General features: G+C 41.2%; 1 pseudogene; it reads right to left on the bottom strand.

Annotated features, from left to right (window-relative positions):
* Nucleotides 1-2,666: 2,666 nt before the first annotated feature.
* LOC139448630 (uncharacterized) lies at nucleotides 2,667-5,404 on the bottom strand (annotated as a pseudogene).
* Nucleotides 5,405-6,000: the final 596 nt, after the last annotated feature.

Raw genomic sequence — 6,000 nt, forward strand, 5'->3', positions numbered from 1 at the left:
AGCATGATAACATATGATCAGCATGATAGCATATGATCAGCATGATAGCATATGATCAGCATGATAACATATGATCAACATGATAGCATATGATCAACAGGATAGCATATGATCAACATGATAGCATAAGATCAACATGATATCAGCATATGATCAACACATGTTCATCATGATAACATATGATCAACAAGATAGCATATGATCAGTATGTAATGAACATGTGACCAACATGATATCAACAAATGATCAACATATGATGAACATATGATCAAAATATGAGTGAGTGGGTGAGTGAGTATGGTTTTACGCCGCTTGTAGCAATATTCCAGCAATATCGCGGCGGGGGACACCAGAAACGGGCTTCACACAATGTACCCATGTCGGGAATCGAACTCGGGTCTTCGGCGTGACGAGCGAACGCTTTAATCACTAGGCTCAAATGGACAGAGACTGTACAGTTACATGAAGGATGCCATCCAGCTCTCAAAGTTCAATTCTTGAGTATGAAATGATCCAGGCGTCACTTCTGAAGCCTACCACTACTAGATACTTTCTAATTGATGTATCGGACCATTACCCCATGTCTGCAACGTTAAGGGGTGATACATTCCTCACTGGTACCAATATAATTATGGAAGTCTGGAACTTAGGGTTATCTCCCAAAACGCCTACTTGCCAAAACACCTACAGTCCACTGCCCCCACACATGGTTAAAACAACAAAGGGAATTCACCTTCTTACAGTGGAACAGTCCCAAGTAAATCTATGAGAGTAATGGATGAACCAAGTAAAGATAGCTGGATTAACTTTTGGAATGATTGAATGAAACTGAGTAAAAGATTATATTGATCAACTTAAGATTGGTTTGTTTAAACATACTATATTTCTAAAGAAACCTAAATTGGTGAACAAGCAGGTTTGCTTATTTTAACACTGTTTCGTGAAATACAGAACTGGTTAAAAACCGAATAAAGGTTAAAGCATGAATGTACCTAAAGTATTTAAATCTACCACTTGTTACTGGAATGTCAAGACCACGCCCCAGCACTGGCTCGGTTAAAACAAGAATTGCAGTTAGATCCGGTATCTGTCGTAGATCTCCTTAAGCCTATTTCATTACAGCCAAGCCATTTGGAGGGAGACACAGGACTTAGGACTTGCTGTTTCGTACAAAGAAGACCTTGAAGTGTGCGCGTGGATAAGAAGAGCTGCATCGAAGAGAAGATCGAAGCCACTGATGACACTCCCAAAGTTCCAAGAGCTGTTGAACGCAATGACTATGTGGTTGTCAACTGGGTTGACGACGGAGCACGATTCCCGCTGCCATTGTGGAACCATCACTCAACGATAGGTCCGAGAACAAACAACAATCTGGAAGGTTTCCACATCGACATCCGAACATCGACCGCTTCATTGAAGTCATGAAGAAGGTAGAACATGCAGATCGGGTCAAGATTTCGCAGATCGACTTTGGTGCTGCCCCCAGGAGTAGAAAATAAGTCTACCGAGAGGTAGCGAATCGCTTGTGCCGCTTAAAAGAACATTTGGACCTATTATGTTTTGATGTCAGGGAAAGACGCCAGCTGTGTTTTACCAAGAACAACCCAGTGCTGTGAAGATTTGAGGAGTGCAATGACTGATCGCTTAGACGATTGCAACTTCCGATGAATGACAATTGTTCATTAACATTTGACAGAATACTGATATTTAAATTCATGTCAATTCAAAAGAAACACATTTTTCAGCAATATAATATCATTCAAAATAATAATAAATATCTATATGCTTTCGACTTGAGGTCAGTAAGTCACCGTTGTTTCACATCTTGGCAATGCTACCGCAAGGAAGAAGAATATGTCTCCCCATTATACAAGGGAGAAATGTGAATGACTAACTGGCATTAAGGTGAGATGAGGTCAACTGTTTTTTTAAGACCATTGCCCTTATACAGTGCGTGCGTGCGTGCGTGCGTGCGTGCGTGCGTGCGTGCGTATTAATGCTTTGTATGTATTATAGTGCTGGCCCGTGAAGATGGTCACAGTGTGTCAACTGACGTGACTCTGTTGTAGATATGCACGTACCACACTGGACAATACACTGTTCACTTCAGTTTGCAGTATAAAGTATGCGCATAACCTACTGTAGACACAATACTCATTCATATTGTAGTTACTTTATTACTTTATTCATGTACATGTATTGGAATAGGATCTTCAGTTGTTCGGCTGTTCTCGCCCAACAGGTGGAGCCAGGTATTTGTTTCCCATCTTCACAACCATTGCTATGGTTTCAGCTTGTGAAAAGTCCCGTTTTGTCATCTTGTGGATCGGCTGGTTCTAAAACAGAGACAAGTTTGGCATGAGCGAAACATATCTATTTCATTAATACAGAGAGAGAGAATCTAACAAGATTATGAGGGCGAGATTCTATTTATCATCCAAAGCAATTCTTCCAACTTTTTCACCGTGTGGTCGCCAGTGGCTATCAAAACTGCACACAGACAACAGATGTTGATAAAAGTATTTGCTTTGATGGTTGTGTAAGACACATATCTATTTTGCTATTAAATGCCAGCTGGACAGGATTAGAATTCTTTTGAACTTTTTGTTAAGTCTGAAGCAAACCAACGAGAAATAATGTCAGTAACGTCATGGGGTGAAAAACAATTACTTACAGAAAAGCCATTTTCCCGTGGACCCCCAGCCCGTTGCCACGCCAACGTATCTGATCAGTGTTGGAGTTGGGTCTGTCCACGACATGAACTGACGTGTCCCGACCACTGTGCCAGCACCCACGGAGATTGTGTCACCGCTGAAGCTGATCCAGAAGGGCAGGTGCTTGTTCCCTGATAGTGGAGCGTGGCGCGCAAGCGCAAGGATTGGCCCTCCCTTCCTGTCTCTGATGACAGACTTTGTGTTATGCCAGCCTCCGATGACGATTTCGTACATGTCATTCTCGTAGAGGCCTTTGTTTCTTAGTAACGCGATGTGAGCGTCATTGGTAGTCCTTACCCAAAAGGTGAAGGATGAGTGTCCATTTAGGTGAAATCCACCGTCATCGACGGAGTGGTAGTGGTAGTCGTCGGCCGTTTCCAGACAAACCAATGGAAGGTTGCTCTCTGCAATACGAACTTAGCAAATACAGTTATGTTGTTGTATTCATATTGTCGAGAAAACTGTTTCTGGTTAATTATGGTTGTTTAACTTGTGTGTACAGATATTATATCGTGTCATTGCTCGGTCAGGTAGTACATACAGGACAACAGGATTGTATAGTTTTAGCCGAATACATATTCATCCCATATTCAAAAACATTAACATAAGAAAACGTTTCTTCATGGGCTGAAATGCCCTGTAGTGCACAAGTAGCCAGTCGTCGGCTCTGAGTTTTATAGGTAAACATTTTAAAGAAAAAAATGTCTGCAATATTCACGGTAAAGCGTCTACATCCAGCGCAGGTCACACTTTGAAATACTGTACAAAGAGGAATAAAGCACAACTCACTCACTCAGGAACTACCTCTGCTGACGGCTACTTACCAAACTGCCACAGACCCGTGGATCCCCATCCAGTATACACAGCGATGTCCCTTACAGCATGAGGGGAAGGATCCGTCCACGACATGAATGTCCCAACTCCGACCTCCATCCCCGTCCCAACAGCGATCACACCATTCTCCCAAGAAATCCAGAAATCATGGGAGTGGAACGCAAACTATGGCGTGTGTCTGGTTGTCACTCTGTTGGCTTGTGTCATGCCTTTTCTAATAACTGATTGGGTGTTGTTCCATCCACCAATCACCACCTTGTATGCGTTCTCGTCGGTTACCCCATCGGCCTGCAGCAGGACCAGGTGAGCATCATTTGACGCGCGGACCTTGGAGAAACCAAGTAAACTTTACAACTCGGAATTTATAGAATGTTTGCTTTATTATTTTCCCATGTTATAACCAAGATCAAACTTTGGTTTGATCGTCCGTTTATACCAGAATACAAAATACTGATTACTTAAATGATCAGATGTTGACATGGTTATAGTCATTGGCTTACCTTGAACTTAAATGACGTTGTACCAGGAGCCAAATCCACGCCCTGCTCGGAGAGGGATTGGTAGTTGTGAGTTGTGGTAGTCGCAAGTTCAGAATTTATAGAATGTTTGCTTTATTATGTTCCCATGTAATAACAAAGATCAAACTTTGGTTTGGCTGTCCGTTTATACCGGAACCCAAAATAGTGATTATTTATATGAACAGATATTGACATGGTGATAGTCATTAGCTTGCCTTGAACTTAAATGACGTTGTACCAGGAGCCAAATCCACGCCCTGTTCGGAGAGGGATTGGTAGTTGTGAGTTGTGGTAGTCGCAAGTTCCACGTAGGCTACACCACATGTTTGAAGAAAAGTGTAGATTAGAAAAGGGAAATACAGATCTTTAAGACTCGTCAGTCAAAGGAAAAGCAGCTGCATATGGTAAATTCTTATTCTATGTTAAGATTGTTTGGATGTCATGACATGAAATAGATGGCATCCTCATCACAAACTCATGGATGCAGTCCTTCTCCATTGACTCAGTAAACGTATTTATATTGGAGTAGGTAGTCATAACTTACGTGGTCGGATACATCCGCATGCACCACAAGCACACGTGTAGAAAAGATAATGAACGTGTTGGATAAAGTACAATGTATATTTACAAAGAACGTATAGTACATTTAACCTTTGCTTGTTATGTTTAATTGCAATAATCTGACGCAACTTACTGACGTTATACCCTAGTGTGTGACCTTGACTTCAAACGACCAAAAAGTACAACTAAAACTCAAGGACTTTAACATGAACATAACGTATATACTACCCTTTTGGCAGCTAGGTACAGGCCTATTAGTAATGTTACCATGAACATAAGGTATATATTACCCTTTTGGCAGGTGGTGCTGGCCTATTAGTAATGTTACCACGAACATTACATATATTCCCCTTTGGCAAAAAACTTGTACTAACATGAACACTGAACTTTGGAAGGGGTTGTTCCCAAGAACATGAAATGGTCGGTCCGAAAGGAGGCCTGTCCTAAATACTCACGCAGACTGACCTATTCGTCAGCGATTGTGCAAACACTCAAAACTCCAGATGAAAAGTTAATCAATCTGTACTCTAGTCCTTTTTAGTAACCTGTGGGAACTACAGAAGACTCACTTTAGGAAAGGGGAGTGTGAGTGATGGGAGTGGTGTCTGTGTGTTTGTATGGGGGTGTGGGGAGGGGGCCGGGGGTTGTTCCCAAGAACATGAAATGGTCGGTCCGAAAGGAGGCCTGTCCTAAATACTCACGCAGACATATCCCGTTAGTAACAGACGGCACCAGTGCAGCAGCCACCATCGTCGTCAACAACTGCATCGTCGTCATCCTTGTTAGTTGTACAAAAAGTATATATCGAGTATATATCGCTGAGTCTCATGTTAACTAATATAGTGAGTATGTGTTTCATTGTACAATGGCAAGTTTATAACATTATGGGCAGTGTGATATTCCAATCTACCAGTGCGATATGTGTCTACTACAGATAACAGATAACACACATATATAAACATAAACAAAATACAACCATTGCCAACGTCAGCAATATATTATACTAATGATATCTTATTTAGGAATGACTACGCTATTCACGTTACGGAATACCATGCTTCACTAACGACAGGTCATGTTATTGGTATTTAGCATGAACTCACGATAGGAGTGATTTGTGAAAGCCTTTTAACAAGAATATACATATACTCTCTGATTATTAATAATATTCCTGACGTTGAACAAACACATACAAGTATCAAATGTTCACAGTATCAATACACATACTAAACATAAAATAAACACATAATTTCAAGTGTTATTAGGTGACAACACATGAAAAAACTTACCTTGAAGTAGAAGTAAGAATAATGTCGATGACGTAGAGCAACGTGTGCGTTTCAGTGTTCTGAAGATGGGATAGAACAAACAGT

Source organism: Haliotis cracherodii, unplaced genomic scaffold (genome assembly GCF_022045235.1).
Source record: "Haliotis cracherodii isolate W230 unplaced genomic scaffold, xgHalCrac1.p SCAF_7, whole genome shotgun sequence".
NCBI lineage: Eukaryota > Metazoa > Mollusca > Gastropoda > Lepetellida > Haliotidae > Haliotis > Haliotis cracherodii.